The following is a 21,548-nucleotide window of genomic DNA, read 5'->3' as shown; positions in this document are numbered from 1 at the left end:
GTTAGTAAAAGGATTACCCATATCTGAAAATTTATTGGACGTCCCTCAGAGGTAGACGTCCATAAATAAGCATGGTACCCTATATCCGTTTTCTATATCCGATTATGATTAGGTTAGGTGGCAGCCCGATGTATCAGGATCACTTAGATTATTCAGTCCATTGTGATACCACAGTGATGAACTTCTCTCTTATCACTGCACGCAGAGAAGGAATATGATCACCTCAACCATGTTTCGAGAGCAAAATGTTATTTTTGGACGGTGACCATGGAACATTTTTGTCGTAAAAATGTTGTTTTCTCGGCAAACATATACACGATTGCCGAAGTCGGACATATGCTTTTTGAGAAAATAACATGGTTGCCGCAAACATGTTATATGTTCTCCGTCCAAAAATAACATTTTGCCCTCGAAACATGGTTGAGGTGATCATATTCCTTCTCTGGGTGTGAGTGCTACCCGATTCCATGTTAAGCTCAATGACAAGAAACCTCCTTTGAACCACACGCAGAGAAGAAACATGATTGTCAGAATCATATTCGAAGAGCAAAATAATAAAAACATGGTTCTAAGAAAAATAAAATTGTCCTCCTCTAAAATGTTATTATATTGATAAAAAGAATTTTGTTTCCATTAAAAGACAATGGTCACGATCTAAAATGTTATGGTATTAGTCAAAAATGTTTTTCTTCCAGTTAAAATAACATGGTCACAACCTAAAATGTTTTAATCTTTATGAAAAAACTTTTTTCGTAGTCGAAAAAAGGACGCCATTTAAGAATAAAAAACACAAAATTAAGTTTATTGTATTTATAATGTTGTGCAAACAAACATCACATATATTTATACACTCTAATTTGACTCTATTTCAATAATAAGTAATCATTCCATATTTGCGTCGTGCAAATGAACCAACGCAGATATCATGTAACTGCAAATAAAAATAAATGATACCATGTTTCAAAATGCAGAACAAAAAAACAGGTACATTTCTTTCAATTACTCTTTCCTTTTTTGTGTTCACATAAAATCATGTGTCATTTCTGAATAAATAAATTAAAACAAAACACAGTAATTCCATATTCTCCGTCCATTCCAAGAAACAATCAACACACGACTGACGCGCAAAATGAAAATCGTGTGCTCAACGTTTTTATAAAATTCTTTTCGCTGCAAAAAAATTAAAAAATTAAATGGTCACGAAAACAATGTACATGGTCTTTATGGCCATGTAATGGTTCTAAACATGTCTATACGTAACCTATAAACATACTTTTTTCTCTGCAAAAAAGTAAAAACATTGAATGGTCATGTACATGATTTTCCCGACCATGTAATTGTCTCAAATTCTATCATTTAAATAAGAGAACATGTTTGCGGCGTTTGAGAACCATTTAAATGCTTATTGCCAACATATATTTTTCTCCGCTCGAAAATTATTTTTACAAAGACAAAAGACATGGTTTTCGCGACAATTATCTACTCCAGATAAGCATTAAATGGATGCGGAAACCATGTTCAAGCATGTTTTTTCTGTGCGTGCAGTTGGAACAATCAGAAATGTCACCAGCATTTGTGTGGTGGGATAATCCACCGCTGAAAAACTTTTTTGGTGTTCGGTCGAAGCAGGAATCGAACCCACGACCTTGTGTATACAAGGCGGACATGCTAACCATTGCACCACGGTGGCTCCCTAACCCATTAAAGTAAATTATGGAATTTATATGCAGTGTCTCTCGGTTTACCCATCTTAGTTGCAATCGCGATAAGAGCCTAACATGTTGGTGATACATGACGTTTCCAAATTTTCGTATATTGTAGATATCATATAAAAGTTTTCCTATCCATATTTTATTGGTGATGCAGATATTCTACATGGAAAGGCAGCAAAGGAAAATAGACCATAGTAAAACTGTCTTGGAGTTTTTATTAATTTCCTTCCCCCTATGCTTAGAATGCAAGAAGCCTCCCAGCAACCCAGCCATACACATCCATATCCCGAATGTCCCATGCAAGACTACCATTGATATGTTGTCCATATTGTTTTTGTTTTGAAATTAATGGTATTTAGTTTAGTTGCTTCCAAAGATTTTCTAAAGTTCCATAGCTTCAAAATGGAAAGACATCATTGTTTTTGTTATCTAAAATTGTTCTTTCCTTGTACCAATATGCCTCTTGCTGGTAGTGTGGTGGTGGTTCCATTGCAGTCACATGACCAAGATGATTAAGCCAAGATGCTATATCGAGACAACAATACGATGAGCAGGATGGGCAGACGCAGTTGGAAGACGAATGGGTATGCAATGGCTAGATTTTATTTTTATGCTGACGATGTTAACTTGAAAATAATTTTATCCTTTCAATTAAAGTTGGTGTGTCCCCAGCTCAGCTTCGTTTATTTTGCAATCTATTACAATGTTGTCATTGCATCGCTTCTTGGCCCATGCCTGGTCTTCCTCTTCATATTCGTCCTTTTTTTATTATTGTTATTATTTTTATATTCTTTCAAAGTTGTTTCTTTACGTCTGATTGCTTTCTAATAGATTTTTGCCATGGTGTCACTACATAGTGTTTGAATAGTTTGAGTTTCGTACTGAACACTGAATGCTAGGGCGAGGGAATACTGCAATGAACTGAGGTGCGGTAGAAGAGTCTCATATATCTAATGTGGGATTATGAGAAGCAGGCAAAGAAACTTTCAAAAGTTTAAATTGAAAATGTTCAAAATGAAGAATAGAAAAATTATGAAATTAATAGAATGAGAAAATAATTGATGATTGGACAAAATCGATTTGGTAGAGAATAGAACCATAGATAAATGGCAAATGATTATGATTAAGGAGGGTAAAGAAGGCCTTCTCTGTAATGAGGAAACAATGGGGTGAATAATTAAAAAACAAGAAATAAAGAAAGCTTAATCAATGGCAATGGCGGGTTATATTATAGTACCTTCCACTTTGTAGGCCAACTCCTTTTATATGAATCCAAATGCTCTAAATCGGTTGGATCTTATATGAATCCTTATCTATATATGTGGTATAATATATACATAGTGGGTGATATATATTGCAAGACACTTCAGATTGTTATCATTTCCCAACAGTTCGTCTGAGATAACGACGAACTATTTTATTGTTTCCAAGCTTACAAAAGAATTTTGATCTATTGCGTTCAGAAATAAAGTTATTAGTGATGGAATTCAAGTGTGATATAGCTAATATTTGGCTGGAAAACCACAAGTGGCTATCGTTAGAAGCCTCAAGCTTTTAAATGTGAATGGGTCTTTTATTTCTCTTACCGTCCGAAAAGTGGTCGAAAATATGGTAACAACAATGGGCCCGATTCTACAGTCTCTCACCGTGGTGCAATGGTTAGCATGCCCGCCTTGCATACACAAGGACGTGGGTTCGATTCCTGCTACGACCGAACACCAAAAAGTTTTTCAGCGGTGGATTATCCCACCTCAGTAATGCTGGTGACATTTCTGAGGGTTTCAAAGCTTCTCTAAGTGGTTTCACTGGAATGTGGAACGTCGTTCGGACTCGGCTATAAAAAGGAGGTCCCTTGTCATTGAGCTTAACATGGAATCGGGCAGCACTCAGTGATAAGAGAGAAGTTCACCATTGTGGTATCACAATGGACTGAATAGTCTAAGTGAGCCTGATACATCGGGCTGCCACATAACCTAACCTAACCTACAGTCTCCCATAAGTACAGAAGCCTCATGAAGGAATAAATTTCATATCCCGGAAAAAAATAATTAAAAAATTGGTAGCACTAGAATTATAGTGTCCATACCGTAGGCACTACTATTCTACGCAAAATTTTCAGCGCAGAATTAATTTTCTGGAAGTGCTTCTAATGTCATACCATTAGAAGAACTTCCAAATTTTTTTGCTGGGATGTTAAGAAGGTTGAATATAACTTATGCAGCAATATGCAACTGTTGTCACCAGTGGATGACAGTCTTTCGTAGAAATTTGTACGCAATCCATGATGGAGGGTACATAACATTCGGCTTGGGAGAACTTTCATCTGTATTTACTTGTTAAATTCCCCATACGGTTGGCGCCCGCACAGAACCCAACGTTTGGATCTAGGATCGCGTTCTCGATGTCCTCGAACAGTAAGGCATGATTGACCGTATCGAATTCCTGTGATAGGTCCAGCAATACGGGGACCGTAGGTCCAAATCACCATCTTGTGGATAGGCAACCTCTACCCATGAATGTAAGGCTTGAAGCGCGAGATCCAGCTTTACAAAAGAGAGCATTTAGATCAGGCAGCATGCCAAACAGGTCTTAATAGGATTCCGTAGAATAGGAGGTAAGAGACCTCCCGCGGCAGATCAGGGAAATATTGGCCCAACTAAGATCAGGCAAGTGCAACCGCCTAAATTTCAGCGTAGCTAACGTGTGTTCCATCTGTAACCAAGGGCCACATGATACGCGTCCCCTTTTTGCTTGCTAACTGACTCACCAATAAATCACTCTGAACACATCCTATGCTAGGCGCAGAGTTTCTTGATCTGGGTACAAAGAATTAAAGATCTGACCTTTAATTTTGATCGAAATCCATTTGCTCGTAAGCTGAACAACGAGAACGGATGCAACACATATTGAAAAATTTGCCATTGAAGTTCCAAAAAGTGCAAGAGCTCAGCGATGCACAAAAAAGTTGGATTGCTAGTTGGAGTAGTTTCGCTTTCAAGAAAGTTGTCAGTTAAATTTTTCATACGATGAGAAGCCGTTCAAACTAAGAAGTGTGTGAACAAAGAAATTATCGGATTTACTTGCCAAAGAGGTCAGCTGAAAATGTACAGCTTCGATTGGGCACCAAAGCTCAAGCACCGTCGATGATAAGGGTGTGGGCCACCGTAAAGGACGCTGGCCAAAATAAGTATCGAATATTATCGGGAAATTCTCTTAAAGATAGTATGGAAGGCCTGGACAGATAAACATTTCGGCAGCAGACCCGGGACATTCCAATAGGACTAGCACCATCGCACTTGATTGATGCATGTTAACATGAATCAAGAACTCACATGAAAAGGAGGTTCCTCTGGATGGATAACCACACAACAACATTTTTATTTTTGTTTTATTTTCTTTGTGTGAAAGCTGAAGTGTTTTCTTCTTAGTTTTCTTTAAAATTTTTCTTTAAAAATTGCCGAGTTTTGGAACCCATATACCATACATTTTTTAGAGTTTTCTTTTTTTTTAATAATGTATTCAATTAATATTTCTTGTTGTACTTTCTACTATAGAGTTCCATTGTTTTCCGACAACGTAATGGCATATCTCAGATATATATTATTGTTAATTTTATATATATTTTTTGTAAAGTAAACGCCCATAAAAGGAAGCTAAAAAGGGGGATGATTCTAAACTTTTCACCCAACTCGTTGCTCATATGAGGTATTGTTTTCACTAAGCAATTTTATAGCATTAATCTGACGGTGTCATACTTTATATTGTAGCATAATCCCCTTTCTCATTGTCATTCGAAATCGACTTGATTTGGTCTAATGCCAACATTCACTAAGCATCTTCACACATCCTTAGGACAATAATTTTTCTTTCAATGGCATCACCACCAATTCAACTCTATATCCTCTCCTTGCATCATACTTTAAATCGTTTTAGCCTTGTTAAATTCTACCACGAATGATTTTATGGTTTAGTGTTTTATGTTCTCATTAACTTTGTTTTCTTGGGATTCTTTGGGTGTTTGTTTAGTTGGGGAAAATCCATGTATTTCATTTGTTGTAGGAAATACTTCCAGAGGGATAACATTCAAGGCCTTGGTCTATGAAAATATATTATGTACCGTACAGAGAACTCTGGCTATTCCTTCCCTGAAGACAGAGTTATTAGGCGATGAGACCATGTGTACACAAAAAAAAAATTTTCTGATTCAATCACGAAATTAATTGATCCAATTAATTTTTTAATTGAAATGTCTTCAATCACGAAAATGATAGTATCAATCATAGTTTTAATTGGTCATAGAAAAAATTCTTGATTAAAATATTAATTGATTTCATTAGCAAATTTCAATTAATTTTTTAATTGATTCAATTAAAAATTTAATTGATGTTGATTGCAAAACTCAATTAATTTTTTAATTAAGAAATGTAACTATTTTCAATTATTTTCTGATTGGTTTTTATTTGGATTAACAATTGATTGTTTGAAATACATTTTTAATTAAAAATTAAAAAATATTCATCACTTTCTTTAACTGACTTAATCTTCCGAATTTGATAAAAAGTTAATTGTATCAATTAATGTTTTAATTAAAATTTTTAAATTTTCAATCATCGACTTAATTGACTTAATATTTCTATCTTGATTAAAAAGTTAATTGTATCTATTAATTTATTAATTGAAATTTTTTTCAACTTCAATGAACCTTTTAATTGGAAATATTTTGGTGATATTTTTTTTCTGTGTACTGGAAGGTAATGAAAAAAGTAACAAAATTATAGCAACTGACAATAGTTCCTATCAAACTACGAGGCATAGTGGGACGGCAAACACTCGAAGCAAAATGCAAAGTGAATTCAAAGAAGCAATCCCACAGAGCAACCTCCAGTGAAGCGAAACAACAATAACGTTCTGCAACATCTTCTCTCAGATCAACTTAAGAGACAAAGGCCTTCCCAAATCCATGCTTAGACCTTCTTTGCGCATTTTGCTTATTATTAAACCGTATGGGCTGTTCATGTGTGGTGCATGGGATATGTATATTATCTGTTTTTCTTTTGTTAACAATTAAAAAATAGTTTATTTTCCCATTTTTCTTACCAACCCCCCTCCAGCCCATCCCTTAGTTATATGAGGAAAGAAGATAATAAAAGTCCGTTTACAAAAGAGCTCTTTCATTAGAAATGACATTCATTGCCTTTCCCCCCTAAACACAGTCAGGCATAATATGTTCCTATATTCGACATTTTCAAGTGGTGAAAATGATAGTGGCAGCACAAGAAAAGATTTTGTTTATTAAAAATTTTGCATAAATTAACTCAATTTTCATAGTAATTTTTCTTAGCAATTGTAAACAATTGCTTTTCTTTTCCTTACCCGCCTTCGACCAAACAAGGGCATTAAAAACTTAGGCAATGTTATATTAAGCCAGAGACTAGAGTTTTTATTGCTCCAAACACCCTTATCAACTGTGTAGTGCACGAAGATGGTTGGACATCCTTAAGGTGGCTGGTCTCATTTCATGATAGTTTTTCTCCGGAAAGCTAAACGAATTTTTTGATTTCTTCCCTCATACAGTCGTATTTCATATGCGTAACGATTATGTTGGAACACGTTTTATTATTACCTTTGTTTGCTATTTATTAAACTTTGTGCTCTCATTGTTTAGATAGTTTTTATAGAGGAGTTCCATAAAATAGACTTTAATTTGGATTGATTAGAATAACAACTGAAAATATCCTATAGAAATGAAATGTTAACATAATTTCCTATAGAAATGAAATTTTGACAAAATTTACTATAGAAATGGAATTTTAACAAAATTTCCTATGGAGATGAAAATGTGACAAAATTTCCTATGGAGATGAAATTTTGACAAAATTTTCGAAAGAAATGAAATTTTGACAATAATTTCCTATCGAAATGAAATTTTGACACAAATTTCCTATAGACATGAATTTTGACAAAATTTTCGAAAGAAATGAAATATTGACAAATTTTCCTATAGAAATGAAATTTTGATAAAATTTCCTATAGAAATGAAATTTTAATAAAATTTCCTATAGAAATGAAATTTTGTCAAAATTTCCTATAGAAATGAAATTTGGCAACAATCTCTTATAGAAATTAATTTTTGCAACAATATCCTAAAGAAATGAAATTTGGACAAAATTTTTAATAAGAATGAAATTTGGCAAAAATTTTCTATAGAAATGAAATTTTGCAAAAATTTCCTATGTAAATCAAATTCTGCAAAAAAAAATCTTATAGAAATGAGATTTTGCAAAAATTTCCTATAGAGATGAAATTGTGCAAAAATTTTCTGTAGAAATGAAATTTGGTAAAATATTCTTATAAAAATTAAATTTTGCAAAACCTTCCTATAGAAATGAAATTTTGATAAAAATTCCTGTAGAAATTTCCTATAGAAATGAAATTTTGCAAAGATATCTTAGGGAAATGAAAATGTGACAAAATATCCTATAACAAGTATTTACAGAAGTAAGTTCGGCTGGGCCGAACCTTAAATACCCACCACCATGAATCAAATATAACAGTTTCCTTTGAACATTTCAGGGTGTTTGATGACAGATATTTGCCCAAGCAGATCAGTTCAACCAGTACGCTTCCCACAGATAAATGTAAAGATTTTACCTATGAAGACTAGATCAGATTCTGAATTTATAAGAACAATTTTTTGTTTGAGTTTTAGAGGAATCATAAACATCTCTTGTAAGTGTGCAAGAAAATGATGAAGTAACGCCTTGATTTGAAACCTAAAATCTGTAGATTTTCATCCCAATTATTTATATGATTACGAGAAGTAAAATCTGGAAATTTTGCATTCAGTTTCAAGCAATTTTCATGATCAGTGCGCCTTCTATATCCTCAATAAGTGAAACCGGTCTATATGGAGGCCTTACCAAATGGACCGATAAAACTAAATCATATACATTTGTTATGGGTCTAAAATGCCAGTATATTTTCAATTTGTGGCAAATCGGATCAAAACTACAATTTCTAGAAACCCTAGGAGTTAAATCGCGAGTTCGATGTAATGGGGACTATACCAAAACATGGAAAGATAAACACAGTATTCAGAACATTTAATTGTAGTTCTAGAATCTAGACGCCAAATCGGAGGGCCGGTTTATAAGGGGGCTATATCAAAAACTGTACAGATACTCAATATATTCGGCACACTCCTTTATGGCCTTAGAATGCCTCTAGATTTCCAATTTCAGGCAAATTGGATAAAAACTACGGATTCTAGAAGCCCAAGAAGTAAAACCGGGAGATCGGTCTATATGGTGGCTATATCAAAACATGAACCGATACTCACCATTTTCGGCACACCTCCTTAAGGTCCTAGAATACATCTAGATTTCCAATTTCAGGCAAATTGGGTAAAAACTACGGATTGTAGAAGCCCAAGAAGTAAAATCGGGAGATCGGTCTATATGGGGGCTATATCAAAACATGGACTGGTACTCACCATTTTCGACACACGTCTTTGTGGTCCTAGAATACGTCTAGATTTCCAATTTCAGGCAAATTGGATAAAAACTACAGTTTTTATAAGCCCAAGACCCCAAATCGGGAGATCGGTATATATGGGGGCTATATCAAAATATGGACCAATACTCACCATTTTCGGCACACCTCTTTGAGGCAAATTGGATAAAAATTACGGATTCTAGAAGACCAAGAAATAAAATCGGGAGATCGGTCTATATGGTGGCTATATCAAAACATGGACCGGTTCTCACCATTTTCGGCACACGTCTTTAGGGTCATAGAGTACCCCTAGATTTCAAATTTCAGGTAAATTGGATTAAAACTACGGATTCTAGAAGCCCAAGAAGTAAAATCGGGAGATCGGTCTATATGAGGGCTATATCAAAACATGGACCGATACACCCCATTTTCGGCAAACCTCTTTATGGTCATAGAAGACCTTTAGATTTCCAATTTCAGGCAAATCGGATAGAAAATACACTTTCTAGACACCCAAGAAGCAAAATCGGGCAATCGGTCCATATGGGGGCTATACCAAAACATGGACCGATAGGCACCATTTTCGATACACTTTCTGATGATCCTAAAATACCTCTAGATTTCCAATTTCTGGTAAATTGGATAAAAACTACAGTTTTTATAAGCCCAAGACTCCAAATCGGGAGGACGGTTTATATGGGGACTATATCAAAACTTGGACCGATATAGCCCATCTTCGAACTTGACCTGCCTGCAAACAAAAGACGAATCTGTGCAAATTTCGGCACGATAGCGCCATTATTGCTGTAGCGTGATTACAACAGACAGACAGACGGTCATGCTTATATCGTCTTAGAATTTCTCCCTGATCAAGAATATATATATATATATACTTTATATAGTCGGAAATCGATATTTCGATGTGTTACAAACGGAATGACAAACTTATTATACCCCCGTCACCGTTCTATGGTGGTGGATATAAAAATTAAATGTTGAAAAAATTTCCTATAGAAATTAAATTTTGAAAAATTTTTAATTGGAATGAAATTTTTACAAAATTTCCTATACAAATGAAATTTTGACAAAATTTCCTACAGAAATGAAATTTTAACAAAATTTCCGATAGAAATGAAATTTTGACAAAATTTCCTATAGAAATAGAATTTTGACAAAATTTCTTTTGGAAATTAAATTTTGACAAAATTTCCTATATATAGGAAAAATTTCATTTCTAAAAGAAATTTTGTCAAAATTCTATTTCTATAGGAAATTTTGTCAAAATTTAATTTCTATCGGAAATTTTGTTAAAATTTCATTTCTGTAGAAAATTTTGTCAAAATGTCATTTGTATAGAAAATTTTGTAAAAATTTCATTCCAATTAAAAAATTTTCAAAATTTAATTTCTATAAGAAATTTTGTAAAAATTTCATTCCTATTATTTTTTTTTTTTAAATTTCATTTCTATAGGCAATTTTGTAAAAATTTCATTCCTATTAAAATTTTTGTCAAAATTTCATTTCTTTCACATATTTTGTAAAATTTTAATTTCTATAAGAAATTTTGTCAAAATTTCATTTCTTTAGGTAATTTTGTAAAAATTTTATTTCTAAATGAAATTTTGACAAAATTTGTAATAGGAATGAAATTTTTACAAAATTTTTAATAGGAATGAAATTTTTACAAAATTTCCTATAGAAATTTAAATTTGGCAAAATTATTATTATTATTTCATTATAGAAATGAAATTTTGACAAAATTTTCTACAGAAATTAAATTTTGATTTCAGCTTAAAACCATATGTTGACTAAACTCCAAGAGTAGCTTAACCAACAGAATAAAGGTATGTTCGACAAATTTATTTGGGCAAATCCCTTTAGACTGCATGATGGTTGGATTGGTTCGTTGGTTCGTTTCAGAACCCCTATATTTTCCTCAGTTTTGACTAAATTTTCTATAGAAGGACATTTTTAGAAATTTCGTATAGAAATTAAAAATTTCCCTCATTTCCTAAGAAATAAAATTTTTTAAATAAATTCTCTATGCCAAAGAAATTATTTTGCCGTAATTAAATTCATTGATAAGCTTTGATATTTGTCTTCCTTCTCTTTTTATTTTCTTTATCACTTAATCAAATTGTGGCAGCGTTATTACAGGAATATTGGGAATATTTGGTGAATGAAGTATGTTCCATCAGCTTAGGGGCTCATTATCCATCCATTATTTATAAATATATATAAGAATAATGAAATGAAATTTTTTAATTAATTTTTTTCCTTCACCAATATCGCAAAAATACGTCAAGAAAAGGGCAACAAAAATTTGTGAATGAAAACCCCCCGAAGATAAGAATGTAAAAAACAGCTAAGAAAAAAGGAAATACGAAAAAAGGGGTGGTGGTTGAGTACATAGGGTATTGTGCCGTTCTCCAATGTACAGATTGGGTAAAATTTTATAATTTTTTCTATACCAGCTCTCTCTGTCAAAGAACCGACAAAAGGATTAGGGATGTCATTTGGGTATCCAATAATCATAAATGCTACGGTTTTTGAATTTTAGAATGTTTTAGAACCATAATATTTTAACCATAATACAATATTGGATGTTTTAAAAAATTGATTAACTCCCCTCAAATACCCATTCCTTTATGGCATCCCTATTTCAACAAAGAAAACCAGTCCAAATCCTTATTAAAAAAACTAACTATGTGAAAAAATATATTTCACTTTGATAATTACTTTGTTTTCTCTTTTGGTGAATGCAAAATTGATGCTTGGGCTGCGGGGGAAGGGATGGATGAGGAGCAAGTGGAGGACAGTAGCTACCTTTGCTTATCAGGTGCAACACAACGAAATCCTTGCCTTCGTTGTTGTGGAAGATTTAATTATTTTCTCACAATCATGGATTGAAAGTTTCGTTTTTGTTTTTATTTTCGGTTCTATGTTGTTCTCTCTCCTTCTTTTTCTTAGGACAAAATAGTGCTTGGGGGAAATTGGGGGGAAAACCACAGGCAAACTTTGAAGAACTCATTAATTGATTTTGTTATTTTTTTATTTCCACCAGCATTAAAGGCAGGCTATCTATCCTACTATTCGTTTTAAGCTCTTCTTTTATTAAAAATCTTTTCGGATTTATTATGTTTTAAAAATGGTTCATTTGACCACAAATCTGAAAATTGAGAATGTAAAACTAGGCAGTGTGGTAGTGGATACAAAAAGCAAACTAAATAGATGAAATACGAAAGTTTATGTGAGCATTCATTTCCTAGTAATTGATTTTCTATAAAATTTGTAGAAAATAACAACCTGGAAGGAAATCTGCCTTCCAGAAAAAATAGTTCCAGACTGTGTGCAGGTTGGCCAGTGCGTTAGTTGTGAGCTACGGCAGTCATCTGTGATTATAGTAGATAGGAATAGTAGGAATCTAAGCATAGAATAGATAGGAACTGTAGGAATATCTGCGCATAGTGGTAGAGAACAATAGGAATTTACGCATATAACTCTCAAACAAGTTTTCTAATGATAAATGTCTATCAAAAAAAAGTGAAACAACCATACAGGAAAATGTAGGTTTTTTTGAAATTTTAACTAACATATATTACTAATGGGGAGTAGATAGAAATGTGTTAATATTTTTAGAAAAGTTTAAGGGAAATTTTTAACTACATCTAAAGAAACATACTTTCATCCAAACTGAAATTTTAGACTAACGAAGATTTTCGTTTTTACAAAGCATTTACTTTAAGAGTAAATAAACCAGAATTTATGGCAAGGTTTGTTGCTAATCATTCTTATTTGTTTTATATAGAAAAACATTTTTGTGACAAAAGACAATTTCGATTTCTTACAGTGTATCCATTGAGAAATTCCACTTTAGTAAAATTATGTTTTTCTTTTGCATACATTTTTATACCCTCCACCATAGGATGGAAGGTATAAAACTTTGTCATTACGTTTGTAACATATCGAAATATTGCTCTAAGACCCCATAAAGTATATATATTCTGAGTCGATCTAAGCATGTCCGTCAGTCCGTCCGTCTGTTGGAATCACGCTAACTTCCGAACGAAACAAGCTATCGACTTGAAACTTGGCACAAGTAGCTATTGTTGTGTTGATGTAGGTCGGATGGTATTGCAAATGGGCCATATCGGTCCATTTTACGTATAGCCCCCATATGAACGGACCCTCATATTTGGGTTGCAGAGCCTCTAAGAGAATCATATTTCATCCGATCCGGCTGAAATTTGGTACATGGAGTTGGTATATGGTCTCTAACAAATATGCTCAAATTGGTCCACATCGGTCCATATATAGCTCCCATATAAACCAGATTTGGCTTGCGGAGCCTCTAAGAGAAGCAAATTTCATCCGATCCGGTTGAAATTTGGAACATGGTGTTAGTATATGGTCTCTAACAACCATGCAAAAATTGGTCCATATCGGTCCATAATTATATATAGCCCCCATATAAATCGATCCCCCGATTTGGCTTGCGGAGCGTCTAAGAGAAGAAAATTTCTTCCGATGTGGCTGAAATTTGGTACATGGTGTTAGTATATGGTCTCTAACAACATGCAGGAATTGGTCCATATCGGTCCATAATTATATATAGCCCCCATATAAACCGACCCCAGATTTGGCTTGCGGAGCCTCTAAGAGAAGCAAATTTCATCCGATCAGGCTGAAATTTGGTACATGATGTTAGTATATGGTCTCTAACAACCATGCAAAAATTGGTCCACATCGGCCCATAATTCTATATAGCCCCCATATATACCGATCCCCAGAAATGACCTCCGAAGCCTCATGGATGAGCAAAATTCATCCAATTCGGTTGAAATTTGGTATGTGGTGTTAGTGAATGATGTCTGACAACCAAGCAGGAATTGGTCCATATCGGTCCATAATTATATGTAGCCCCCATATAAACCGATCCCCAGATTTGACCTCCGGAGCTCTTGGAGGAGCAAAATTCATCCGATCCGGTGGAAATTTGGTACGTGGTGAAATTTGGTACCTTGCGCTAGTATATGGCCGCTAACAACCATGCCAAAATTGGTCCGTATCGGTCTATAGTTATATATAGCCGATCCCCAAAAATAATCTACCAAAATTTTATTACTATAGAAAATTTTGTCAACATTTTATTTCTATAGAAAATTTTGGCAAAATTTTATTTCTATAGAAAATTTTTTAAAAATTTTGTCAAGATTTTACTTCTATAGAAAATTTTGTCAAAATTTTATTTCTATAGAAAAATTTGTCAAAATTTTATCGCTATAGAAAATTTTGTGAAAAATATATTTCTGTAGAAAATTTTGTCAAAATTTTATTTCTATAGAAAATTTTGTCAAACTGAATTATATACGTATTTAATCCGACTTTTTTTGTTTAATATATACCCCGTATGGACTAACTTACAATTGAGAAGACTGAGTTAAGAAGTTTTAAGATACTTTGCCATCAGCAAGTGTTACCGCAACCCAATTAATTCGATTGTGGATGAAAGTCTTTAGTACAAGTTTCTATGCAATCAATGGTGGAGGGTACATAAGATTCGGCCTGGCCGAACTTACGGGCGTATATACTTGTTTTTTTTATCATCCAAAAATAATATTTTCCTCTTGAAACATGCTTGAGGTGATCATATTCCTTCTCTGCGTGTATCATAGACTCCATATGGACTAACTTACAATTTAAAAGATAATATTTTGAGATACCTTGACATCGGTTAGTGTCGTTAGTAGACATTTCTATGCAATCCATAGTGGAGGGTACATAAAATTCGGCCTGACCGAACTTACGGCCGTATAGACTTCTTTAAATTAATTTTCTAATAAATCCTCAACCAATATTTATCTAATTATAATTTCTTTTTCATTATAAATCTTAACTGAAGAATTCGAATGTTTTTCTTTCTTTTTGTCGTCTTAGTTAAAAAGGTTGCTCATAAAACAACAACACCAACAACAAAAACTACAAGGGCAATGACAACAAAGGTTGGTTTATTTCACATGCTTAATTAAATATTCATCAAACACAAAACTTGAAAGTTTTAAATTCTCATCACCATCCCAATCCCTCCCACAACAAGGATATGGGTGGGTGACAATGAAAAATAAACAAAACAGGTCCAAAGATTGCTCCAATATAGTTAAGAAGAATGAATGAAGGACTGAGACCTCTTTGTATTACCAACAAAAACAATACCAACAACAATGTCATGTTTGTTCAAGAATACAATTCTGTGTTGAAATCCTTGCATGCCATTTCGTAGATGGGTTAGCTCATTTTAAGTTTCCACACACCTTATTCAGGGAAAGTGTCGTGAGAGATTTTATGTGAGGCATTTTATTTATTAGTGATTGAATTTTGCTGTACTTAAAACTCTATATGGCGGAAAGTTCAGGCGAGTGGATTCTTATGCTATTTTCTTTTCTGAAAAAAAGTGATTTGCCTTCATTTTGTCTGTACAGAATGCGCATTTTTAAAATTTTACCAGCAACCTAAAAAAAATGCTATAATTTCAGCGGGTAAAAAAGAATTCAAAGAAGGAAATAGGGCAATGGCAGCACTCTAGTTTGTTGGCAGTGCTGAAAATGCCCGCAATTTGCCTCCATGCGTGGTGCTATTTTCACAACAGAATTCGAAGCCTTTTCGCACATTTGCCTGTTTTTTTTTTTAGAAAAGAACCTAAAAAGTACATTTCCGGGCAAAATGCATAAAATGTGCGCATTTTTTACAAGAAAAGAAAACGCTATTACATAGCCGAAATCTTCTAGCCACGGATTACTTTATAGCTCAAACATGCTTGCCGAAATCAGATACATAATCTCCACGAAAATAATATGGTTGCGGCAAACATGTTACATGTTCTCCTACAAAATAAAATTGTGTGTGTAGTAGGTTAGGTTAGGTTAGGTTAGGTGGCAGCCCGATGTATCAGGCTCACGTAGACTATTCAGTCCATTGTGATACCACATTGGTGAACTTCTCTCTCATCACTGAGTGCTGCCCGATTCCATGTTAAGCTCAATGGCAAGGAACCTCCTTTTTATAGCCGAGTCCGAACGGCGTTCCACTTACAGTGAAACCACTTAGAGAAGCTTCGAAACCCTCAGAAATGTCACCAGCATTACTGAGGTGGGATAATCCACCGCTGAAAAACTTTTTGGTGTTCGGTCGAAGCAGGAATCGAACCCACGACCTTGTGTATGCAAGGCGGGCATGCTAACCATTGAACCACGGTGGCTCCCGTGTGTAGTAAATTTTAGATATTTAGGGACTTTGTTAAGGACGTTTAAGGCAAGTGGCACGGTTTTCGAATTTAAATTTGAAAAGAAAGGAAATCGTTCTAGAAAATCTTTTCCATGAACTTATCTAAATAGATTATTTTAAATGCGGAGATCGGTCTATATGATCTGCAAAGTACATCCAGATTAAAAATTTTAACAAACTCGGATAAAAGTGGAGCCTTTTAGGCTTTCAGAGTCAAAACCTGGATATAGCTCTTTATAGACCTAAAATATCTCTGGATTTCAAATATCAAGAAAATCGGATATAATTGCGGTCTCCATATACTCAAATCGGGAAATTGGTCTATAGGGACCTATATCGAAACATGGACCGATATAAACCAAATTTGGCATAGCCCTTAAATACTTCTAGATTTCTACTTTCAGAAAAATTGGATAAAAATATCAGCATCTAACAGGTTGGCTGATAAGTCCCCAAAATCTCCTAGCCACGGATTACTTTATAGCGCAAACATGCTTGCCGAAATCAGATACATAATCTCCACGAAAATAATATGGTTGCGGTAAACATGTTACATGTTCTCCTACAAAATAAAATTGTGTGTGTAGTAAATTTTAGATATTTAGGGACTTTGTTAAGGACGTTTAAGGCAAGTGGCACGGTTTTCGAATTTAAATTTGAAAAGAAAGGAAATCGTTCTAGAAAATCTTTTCCATGAACTTATCTAAATGGATTATTTTAAATGCGGAGATCGGTCTATATGATCTGCAAAATACATCCAGATTAAAAATTTTAACAAAATCGGATAAAAGTGGGGCCTTTTAGGCTTTCAGAGTCAAAACCTGGATAAAGCTCTTTATAGACCTAAAATATCTCTGGATTTCAAATATCAAGACAATCGGATATAATTGCGGTCTCCATATACTCAAATCGGGAAATTGGTGTATAGGGACCTATATCGAAGCATGGACCGATATAAACCAAATTTGGCATACCCCTTCACTAATAGAAAAAATTACGTTCCATAGTCGTGAACGGACGGTGACAAAATGAAACGGAAACGTTCACAAAAAATCAAAACGGAATGTTCACAATTTCGTCCACGGGCGTTCACGATTTCATGAACGGCATTCGTTTTTCTTTGGCCATGAAAAGTCGTAAAATAATCGTTAGACGTTATTATGGCAACTCTCTCGGTGGTGCAATGTGCTAAGGCGACTGTTAACGCGTATGGTGCAGGAAACACAGGTTCGAGTCACGCAAGCGGAAGTTTTTTTTTAATTTTGTTTATAAAGTCGTAACCATAACGTTGTCAGATCATGAACGCTGGTTGTTGTTTTGACAACGCATGGTGTGATTTTATCGTTGTCAGATTGACACCGCCTGTTCACAGTTTGACACCACATGTGTGTTGATTCACTTTCATGAACGAATCGTTTTGAAATAAGCACGCCGTGCATGATTTTTTCTATGAGTGTTTATAGTACTTAAATACTTCTAGATTTCTAATTTCAGAAAAATTGGATAAAAATATCAGCATCTAACAGGTTGGCTGATAAGTCCCCGGTCTGACACATAGATAGCGTCACTAGTATTAAATGCATATTATTTTTATATAGTACCAACCTTCAAATGATTCGTGTCAAAATTTGACTGTAAGTCAATTAGTTTGTGAGATAGAGCGTCTTTTGTGAAGCAACTTTTGTTATTGTGAAAAAAAATGGAAAAAAAGGAATTTCGTGTTTTGATAAAATACTGTTTTCTGAAGGGAAAAACTACGGTGGAAGCAAAAACTTGGCTTGATAGTGAGTTTCCGGACTCTGCCCCAGGGAAATCAACAATAATTGATTGGTATGCAAAATTCAAGCGTGGTGAAATGAGCACGGAGGACGGTGAACGCAGTGGACGCCCGAAAGAGGTGGTTACCGACGAAAACATCAAAAAAATCCACAAAATGATTTTGAATGACCGTAAAATGAAGTTGGTCGAGATAGCAGAGGCCTTAAAGATATCAAAGGAACGTGTTGGTCATATCATTCATCAATATTTGGATATGCGGAAGTTCTGTGCCAAATGGGTGCTGTGCGAGCTCACATTTGACCAAAAACAACAACGTGTTGATGATTCTGAGCGGTGTGTGCAGCTGTTAACTCGTAATACACCCGAGTTTTTCCGTCGATATGTGACAATGGATGAAACATGGCTCCATCACTACACTCCTGAGTCCAATCGACAGTCGGCTGAGTGGACAGCGACCGGTGAACCGTCTCCGAAGCGTGGAAAGACTCAAAAGTCCGCTGGTAAAGTAATGGCCTCCGTTTTTTGGAATCCCCATGAAATAATTTTTATCGATTATCTTGAGAAGGGAAAAACCATCAACAGTGACTATTATATGGCGTTATTGGAGCGTTTGAAGGTCGAAATCGTGGCAAAACGGCCCCATATGAAGAAGAAAAAGGTGTTGTTCCACCAAGACAACGCACCGTGCCACAAGTCATTGAGAACGATGGCAAAAATTCATGAATTGGGCTTCGAATTGCTTCCCCACCCACCAGCGTCTTTTTCTTGTTCTCAGACCTCAAAAGGATGCTCGCAGGGAAAAAATTTGGCTGCAATGAAGAGGTGATCGCCGAAACTGAGGCCTATTTTGAGGCAAAACTGAAGGAGTACTACCAAAATGTGTATCAAAAAATTGGAAGGTCGTTATAATCGTTGTATAGCTCTTGAAGGGAACTATGTTGAATAATAAAAACGAATTTTGACAAAAAAATGTGTTTTTCTTTGTTAGACCGGGGACTTATCAGCCAACCTGTTATAAAATTCGTTTTGCTGCAAAAAAGTTAAAAAATTAAATGGTCACGAAAACAATGTACATGGTATTTATGTCCATGTAATGGTACTACCATATCTATACGTAACCTATAAAAATATTTTTTTCCCTGGAAAAAAGTAAAAAAATTAATGGTCAGGTACATGAATTTCCCGACCATGTAATGGTCTAAAATTCTATCACTTAAATAATAGAACATGTTTGCGGCATTTGAGAACCATTTAAATGATTATTGCCAACATACATTTTTTACAAAGACAAAACACATGGTTTTCGCGACAATTACATGCAGAAATCATAATCTCCAAGAAAATAACATGGTTGCGGCAAACATGTTACATATTCTCCTACAAAATAAAACTGTGTGTATTGTAAATTTTAGATATTTAGGGACTTTGTTAAAGACAAAATCGGATAAAAGTTAGGCCTTTTAGGCTTTCAGAGTCAAAACCTGGATATAGCTCTTTAAAGACCTAAAATATCTCTGAATTTCAAATATCACGAAAATCGGATATACTCAAATCGGGAAATTGGTCTATAGGGACCTGTATCGAAACATGGACCGATATAAACCAAATTTGGCATAGCCCTTTATAGACCTTAAATACTTCTAGATTTCTAATTTCGGAAAAATTTGATAAACATATCATCAGCTACATGCTCAGAAAACCAAATCAGGCATCGGTTTATATTAATGGACTTAGATACCTCTGGTTTTCAAATTTCAAACAAATTCGATGAACATTGGGGCTTCCATATTCCTCATGAAGTGAAATCGGAAGTTATATCCATATGGGGGCTATATCCTCTCAGTAAGCCTGGTGACATTTCTGAGTGTTTCAAAGCATCTCTAAGTGGTTTCATCGTAATGTGAAGTTTTTCATCAGCCTTTAAATCTAAATATCAATTGAGCTGTTTAGTTTTAAGGAAGGATTTCAAAAGAAAATTTAATTAAATTATGCCATAAATTCAGTTATAAATGCAAAACTGTATACTATAACTTGAAATATTCGTGAACGATCCATATTTCAGTTAGATTCAGTTTTGCTCACTACATTCATGGGTAAATATTTTTCTTAGAATTTTTACGATTAGTTTATATTTACATACACCCATGCATGTGTGTATATTTTTACCCATATCCCTAAAAAAAATCCTTTTTGGTATCTTTCTCTGTCTTCTCGCACCATTTATTTGCGCCATGTCAAGAAACCTTATTATAGTCTTCCAAAGAATTTCAAAAATGTATATGAAGTAGGATTTTGGGCATGAATATCTGAGATGGGATGGGGTTTTGTGTGTGCGTTTGCCTCGTGGAAAAGTGTCCATTCTAATCAATAACAACAAATCGCTAGTTTACTTTGTATTTTAAATCCCACAATTAAAATCCCATCCATGATTACGGTCCACGTTTTATCAAGAAAAGGGCTGGGTGGAAATGGCCTTATTCAATTTCTATTCTTTTGTATTTTCAATGAAATTCCCCTTTGGGACATTAAAAACTCATTTCCATACGTTTCTTTAACTTACAGTTACATCCTTATAATTGTACTATCTCGAAGGATACTTATGTATATGCATATGGGTAATGATAGGTAGTGAAGTATAAACGAAGAATTTTCTTCCGATATTGTTCTATAATGAGGACACAATGTGCAACCATATGTTTGTCCCATTTAGCTGTCTACAGTGGTTACAGTGAATAGACATTTAAAAATGTTTGTATAGTACTTACAAAGTGTGAAGTTGAAAAAGTTAAAAAACTGATTCAATTAGAATTATAATCAAAATAAAAACAAGTATATACGGCCGTAAGTTCGGTCAGGCCGAATCTTATGTACCCTCCACCATGAATTGAATAGAAACTTCTACTAAAGACTATCATCCACAATCGAATTACTTGGGTTGCGGTAACACTTGCCGATGACAAGCTACACTGAAAAAAATATTGTCGTGAGGTCAAATATTTGATGTCTTTAAAATAGAGGCTTTCATCTAAATAAGCTATATACATTGCCCATATTGTTGAGGTCTAAAATACATTTTTATAAATTTATTTAACAATAAACGAAAAATACGAAAATTTGAGACAATTTTTGTACTATATGTTTCTAGTAAATCGACATTTATACAAAAACTATAACTGATATTTTTACGGGTTCTTTTTTGTATTTTTTCTCACACTTTGAAAGATATTATAGGCTAAAAAGCGCTTATTTTCGCCAGGCCATTTGGTCAAAATTCAAGAATAA

Source organism: Haematobia irritans, chromosome 2, assembly GCF_050003625.1.
Source record: "Haematobia irritans isolate KBUSLIRL chromosome 2, ASM5000362v1, whole genome shotgun sequence".
Classification (NCBI taxonomy): domain Eukaryota; kingdom Metazoa; phylum Arthropoda; class Insecta; order Diptera; family Muscidae; genus Haematobia; species Haematobia irritans.
Note: the sequence above shows the minus strand (reverse complement) of the source record.